This window comes from Micromys minutus (genome assembly GCF_963924665.1).
Source record: "Micromys minutus genome assembly, chromosome: 8".
Lineage (NCBI taxonomy): Eukaryota > Metazoa > Chordata > Mammalia > Rodentia > Muridae > Micromys > Micromys minutus.
The window spans coordinates 389310-396460 of NC_137977.1; the positions used below are offsets into that span (position 1 = coordinate 389310).

The 7151-nt window shown below is 45.1% G+C and overlaps 1 pseudogene across 1 annotated transcript; it reads right to left on the reverse strand.

Annotated features, from left to right (window-relative positions):
* Positions 1 to 1600: 1600 nt before the first annotated feature.
* LOC308423721 (NADH dehydrogenase [ubiquinone] 1 alpha subcomplex subunit 13-like) lies at positions 1601 to 2058 on the reverse strand (annotated as a pseudogene). The gene has a single exon. The product of its transcript is annotated as an NADH dehydrogenase [ubiquinone] 1 alpha subcomplex subunit 13-like (transcript).
* Positions 2059 to 7151: the final 5093 nt, after the last annotated feature.

The window sequence follows — 7151 nt, forward strand, 5'->3', positions numbered from 1 at the left end:
CGATGTTCATCAGAAGAGGTGATCCCCTGGGCCTTTAGGGATGGGGGTTGTGCGGGCAGTACAGTATGATCAGTGTACAGCCTCCTCAGGACAGACTGACGTTCTGCCACTATTCCCACAGTTCATACTGAGCTGGGAACCATTCTTCCTAGACATCCCTCCTTTGCCCTGTTGATTTGGGAACCTACATGTTCTTCCTAGAACTCTTCACATGCTTTCCTCCCAGCGCCCTTTTGGATTTTTGCTCAAATATCATGGGAAGTTTTGACTTCCATGCAAGAGCAACTCTGTCCCATAGCCACGCCCCCTTCTGCACCTCTCACATGCTAGAGTATTGGACTGACTGCTGGCTGCCTCCCTGGAGAGTCAGCGAGCTCTGCGGTGCTTTATCTGCTTTGCTCACTGCGGTCTCTAGTTTCTGCGGCTGTGTGTGGCACTAAGGCAGCACCTGGTGGATGCCAGTTAAATGAGTGAATGTGTTGAACAAACTATGGGCCACGTTAAGGGACCACAGAAGAGGAGGTTGCATTGTGCATGGGTTGTCCAAATATGGAAACTCTAGGTCGGACGTTGGAAATTTGAACCAATACTGTTATGAGGAACTTAACTGTTCCTCAAAGACCTTGTGCTGAAAGCGTGCTTACCAACCCGTGCTGATATTGGGAGGTGGTGAAACATTTAGAAGGTGTGACCTATTGGGAAGAAGTTAGATGGTCATGACCTGGAGGGAAATGTTGGGGCTCCCATTCCTTCTTGTCTTTCCCCTTACTTCTGTGACATCATCAAACAGCCACTTACTCCAGTCTACTCTCCCCCGATAAGTACTGTTCTCCCCACAGACCTCACAACAACAGAGCCATGTGACCACAAACTAAAACCATGAAACTGTGAGCCAAAATAACCTTTTCCTCCTTTTAATTTGATTACCTCAGTGGCAAATATGGACATTCCCTATCCCTGTCATCCTACAGAGACAAAAACGAAAATCCTCCATGTTAGGAGGGAACACTTATTCAAGAAAAACAAAATTAGTACTTTCTTGGCTCTGGAATAGCCAAAATATTTTTATTTCTCTTTCATTTATAAAGTTTCTTGCAACCAGCAGCTTTTTGAGTCAAAAGATTTCCTAAGGGTCTGAACCCTTGTTAAGTTTTGTGGGAGACCCCAGTATATAAAGCAGGGCCGTGTAACCCTCTATTGCATGAGCCTCCATCACTTCAGTCCTCTCAGCCTCAGGAAGACCAGACAAATGTCAACTTTTAATAATGCTTGTTAAAGGAGAAAATCAATGAATAGGCATGTGGTTTCATTGTGGAGGCAAAGCCAGTGTGAGGTAAAAGAACTTATTATCTTGCAGAGCAATAAATTGAGTGTAAATCATGATTGAGGGTCAAAAGAATTGGATGAGCGTTGACGCTATACTTCCAGGTAGCCATGGTTACAGGCATGCATTTTAAAACAAGCAGCCTGGATTTAAAGCACATCCTTACTGGTGTTGGTTGTGTGTGCTTGGGCTTGGGTTTGCTCATCTGTAAACCAGGGGTAAAGACCATGCATTCTTGTGGAGTTCTTTTTCTTTTTATGGTTTGACTATTCTTTATTATACATATCGCCTCAGGCCCTGAGTGTACCAGGTGAAGCCGTTGCTGGTGGCGTTGTCCATCTCTTCCTCGGTGTGCAACCCATGCATCTCGCCAATGCTGGTACCCATTGTGTGGTGTGGAACTCAGATTCGCCCACCTTCCAGTTGAACACATCCTTCATGATAATGGTCTCCTCCTCCAGGTTCTCCCAAAGAATCTGCCGGATCCTCCTCCGGCCCCTCTCTGCCTGGAAGAGAGGCATGAGGGCGATCTTGGCCTCCAAGTCCTCGCTCAGCAGACCCATGCACTGCTGGTTCCACCTCATCATTCTCCAGTAGCCAAAGACCAAGGCCCCGATGCCCACAGCAAAGATGCGGTACCCAGACAGTCCCCGTCAGGGCAGGTTCTGCTTGTAGTCCAGGGGGCCATAGTCCCCTGGTGTGGGCATGTCTTGCTTCACCTTCAAAGATGCCATACTTTCCGGACCCGCAACTTCCGGTTGCCGGCTTGTGGGAGTTCTTACAAAGTAGTCAAGGAACACAGGCAAAGCCCACCCCCCAAGCTCCCCAGCCCTCAGTCTGCTGTCCCCAGTCCCCAACCCCCAGTCTCCAGTCTCTAGTCCCCAGCCCCCAGCCCCCAGCCCCCAGCACTGACTGCTTTAAATCCTTATTCCAGGTGTGATTAAGACAATTTCTTTCTCCTTTCTCTTTTTCTTGTTTTTTGTTTTGTTTTTCTTTATTGCTGGGATTAAACCCTAGTCCTTGGGAAGCTTGTCAAACTGAGATACATCCTTGGCCTAGACAGTTTTAAAATCATTGTGATTTTAATTTTTTTTTTTGTTTTTTAAATTTATGTGTGTGTGTCCCTGTGTGTGCTTGACTATGCACGTGCATATGTGCCTTCAGAGGCTAAAAAAGGATGTCACATCTTCTAGCACAGCTGGGAGCCAAACTTGATTCCTCTGGGAGAGTGGTAAATACTCTCAGCCCTCAAGTTAGCCCCTCGAGCAACCCCTCAAGATCCTCTGCTCCTGTTTTGAGACAGGGTCTCACTGTAGGTCAGACTACCTTCAAATTTATGGCAAGGTGCCTTACTGCTGGGACTACAGGCATGAGGCATGCAGCATCATACCCAGCATCTCTTTAAGGGACAATAACCTTCCCTTGTAAGATTGACTTAGTATTTAAATGCAATCTCCTATATCCATGTGAATGAATGATATGTTTGAATCATTACTCATATAATGTGCATGTGAACCTTCCAGGAATGTAAGGCTCGGTGTGATTGGGGTGGAGGCTGTGTTTGGAGTGTGTGCTGAGAGAGAACACTCTCAGTATGACATTGAAAGACAAGGTGTTAGAAAGAAGACACAAGGCATTCTGGGTAGATAAAATAACTTGTAGAAAATCTCCCAAGAAAGGGTCTTTAGTGGCCAGTGGGAGAACGAAAAATGGACTTGATGTGATGAGAAAGCCAGTTTTCCCAACCCAGAAGGTCAACATTCTTTGTAGCTAGAGTTCCCCAATGAGTACTTCTGGGGCTGTGATTTGTCTTCTGTCCCCAGCAATTACATTTTAATATGCATCTACCACCAGCCTATGCCATTTCACATTAGGGAGATGGACCTCAAGGGGTTAGGGCCAGCTGGGGTTGCTCCTTAAAACCTACTCAGGACTGTAGAGAGTAAGAAAGCAACCTGGCTCAGGGAGTGGTGTTGCCCAGTGGTGGGCATCATCTCAGGAGTAAAAGGCCCTGGGCTCTATCTCCTCACCACAGTCTACAGCTCCAGCAAATGCTGAGACAGGAGGATTGCTGTGACTTTTGTGCAGAGCCTGAACCTCACAGTGAGGGAGCTATGAGCCTGCATAACTACAGAGTGAGCTCCTATCTAAAAGCAACACATGGAAACAAAACCAACCAACCACACAACCACCAAGGAAGGAGGAGGTAAAAAGGGAAAGAAAGAATACAACTGTGGATCATGGACAAACTCCTTGTGATTTTGAGAATGTGGTTTCCACATAGGCCAGAATTCCATGAAAAATAGCAAATCCACTGTAGACAAGACTTGTTCCCAACAGTAGAGTAGCTGACAGGAGAGTCTGGGACACCCTTTAAAACTTCCCTGCCTTTGCATATGAACACGAGCCCTTCATCCCAAGTTCACGACTGGGTGCCATGGTGACAGCTCTGGAAGATACCCATCAGAAAAATAGAAGAAAACTGGCTTAAATACACAAATGAGTAGTCTCATCCTCCCGTTTTGCCTACAGAATTCCTCACTGTATCATCAATAATCCAGGGAAGAAAACCAAAGTCTATCTGTCCACCCTTCACTGCTGTAATCTCAGCCCTCATGGGTGACATGGGGTCCCACTTGCAGCAGATCTCTGAGTGCGCACACGCAAACTTGCTGGTGCTGTCACAGGTTTATGCTTCCCCACCCACTAGCCTCAGCTGAACACTCAGGAAAAGCCCATCATGCCCAAACTGAAGAGACTGAGGCAGGACAGTCACCACAAGCTCGAGACCAGTGTGGACTCCACAGCAAGACCTTGTCTTGAAAATTAAAAGAAAGGTCTGGAAAGATAGCGTCACAGATGAAGGTGTGGGCAGCTAAGCCTGGTGATTTCAGTTTCATCCCTGGAACCCACGTGGAGGAAAGAAGGGTCCTGTGGGCTGGTCTGACTTCCACGCCTGTGAAATGACACCTATACAAGTCATACCCCTAAAAGAAATCTACACCTTTGTGACAACTGTGTCCTGTATCTTACAGCACTGTTTACATTTTGCCAGTACAATTGTCCCCCTTTTGACAATGGAAATCAGGTCTTACATTATCTTGCTTTGTTCCCTGGCTCTGACACAGGCTCTGACGCATTCTAGAACTTCACTAAACATTTCCTGGCAGGGACAGTGGCTTTGTTTTAAAGTCAACATAGTAAAAGGTGAGCTAGGCTTCTAGGGAATTAGTAGATGGGAGAAGACTTGGTGAACACCGTCTGTCCCTGGCTAGCATGCGTACGCCATGGGCTCTATCTGGCCAGCATGCATATAGCATGGGCGCAGACTTCTGTTCTCTCCACTGAGACTCAACAAGAAAAAACACACAGCAGCACATAGCAGAACTGTGACAAGGTGATCTTTAGAGATTTCCCACCCCAGTCCTGGACCAGGGCACTCAAATGATCCTGGCTTTTAGAGGTCAGATTACTGTGATGATAATCCAGGAAATAGATTGCCCTTTGACACACAGGGAAGAAACCAATCAAATAAGTATTTCTGTTCAATTCTCCTGGCTTCTGTTTTCAGCTTTGAAGAGTTCCTGGCAACTGATTTTTGAAGTTATTAATCCCTGGGCGAATCTGAATGGCTTTCAGGCTGCTCTGGGTTCTGGAGCAAGGCACACTGTGTTCACAGCCTTTGTGTGTGCGTGTGTGTGTGTATGTGTGTGTGTGTATGTGTGTGTGTGTTCCAGAAATGCTAGATGTGGGACAGAAGGGTTACTGGCAGCAGGAAGGAGAATAAAGGAGATTAATTTGGAATCTGCCTTGCAAGCTTTGGTCATAAATGAGATTTCTAGAATGAATTGGTTTGGTTTTATTGGGTTGAAATGAATTGCCCATCTCCAAGGGCACAGCCTCTCTGAGTATGGCCCCAGTCTTCCTCCAGCTCCTGTCTACAGCTGCCTGTTGAGATACCTGAGCTCTGACCACTCAGTAGCAGTAGCATTGCAATGTTCAAGAAGTCATTGTTTATGGAAGAAAAGTCAGAAATTTCAGTTAAATGAAATTAAAAAGAATTCTGTATAATTCTTCCTGTAGAATTGATTATTAGCAGGTATGATGCAGTAAATTCAGAATCCCAACACTGAGCAGTTGAAGCAAGTGGCCAGTCTAGGGTATGGAATGAGTTCTTTAGGGTCAGGTTGAGCTACAAAGTTAAGTCCTGTCCCAAAACTCCTGTGGTTGTAGATTGTGATTTTAATTCCAACAGAGACAAAGGCAAGCAGATCTTTGTAAATTCAAGGCCAGCCTGATCTACATAGGGAGTTCTAGGCCAGCCAAGGATACATAGTGAGACCTTTTCTAAAAACAAAATCCAGTGACTCAGCAGGCAGGACGTGTTCCTGCTATAGATCTCATGGGAGGCTGAGGCAGGAAGACTGCCCTCATTTCAAAATACATCTTGGTCTAAGTAAAGAGTTCCAGGCCAGCCTGGGCTACATAGTGAGACATTACGTTAAAACCAATAACAACAATAAAAACCTCTAAGTAGGGCTGGAGAGATGGCTCAGCGGTTAAGAGCACCTGAGTTCAGTTCCCAGGAACCACAGAGTGGCTCACAACCATCTGTAATCAAATCCAATGCCTTCTTCTGGTGTGTCTGAAAACAGCTACTCATATAAATAATAAATAAATAAATCTTTAAAAATCTTCAAAACCTCTAAGTAAATAAATGATAGCTGGGAATAGTTCAGTAGTAGGACATTTGTCTAACACAGGCTCCATTCTGACATCCAGCACCACAAGGAAACAAAGCAAACCAAAAACATATTCTCTGTCCTTTATGTATATACATGCAAATAAAACAGTGCCTTTCTATATACATTATTTAACAGCCTGTTTTTTCTCACTTCAATATTTTTATAGGTCAGAAAATACATATGAAGCACAATTTTTAATTGCATCTACATTTTATTGTATGGTTACATTGAGATATATTTAATGGGTTCTACTTGACAGATGGGAAAGGGTTACTATGACAAAGCCTGGATGACTTAAGTCACAAGCTTGTAGTTTCTCTCAGGTTGGAAGTTCAAAATTTCAAAAAGAGGGATTTGGGTTCCTTTGAGGCCCCTCTCCTTAGCCTGGGGCATCTTTCCCATCATCCTCATGTGACCCTCCCTCTGTGTGGTGTGTGTCCCGGTCCCTTCCTGTAATGACATCTTGGACAGAGATCAACTTAATGGACTTATTTTTAACCACCACTGCTGCAGGACATTTGGACACACTGTGAAACCCGAGACTGTGTTATTTACTGGAAAAAGCCTGTTTCTAGTTGTGGTATGGCTCAATCCCTCTGGCAGGAACACAGACAGACCCTTAGTACACACCTTTACTTCTAAATAATTAAGGTAAAGTTAGTTTGTAGAAGGAAGCACCCATGTTTGGAACTGATGTCTAATTGAGTAACAGACAAAGTGATGGATCAGAGAAAGATTTGAGAGAACAGAATATACCCAACTCTCACAAGAAGAGAGAGGAAAGGGAAGCTACTTGAGGGGGCAGTGCAGAGAAGGCAGTTTTACCAAAACAGTTGTACAGAGACAGGTTGAAGAGAAAACAGGTTAGACACAGGTATCCTAGTCAGACCAAGAAGCAAGTTGGGGAAGAAATGGTTTATTCAGCTTACACTTCCACATCACCAACATAAGTCAGGACTGGAACTCAAGCAGGTCAGGAAGCAGGAGCTGATGTAGAAGCCATGGAGGGATGTCACTTACTGGCTTGCTTCCGCTGGCTTGCTCAGCCTGCTTTCTTATAGAACCCAGGACTACCAGCCTAG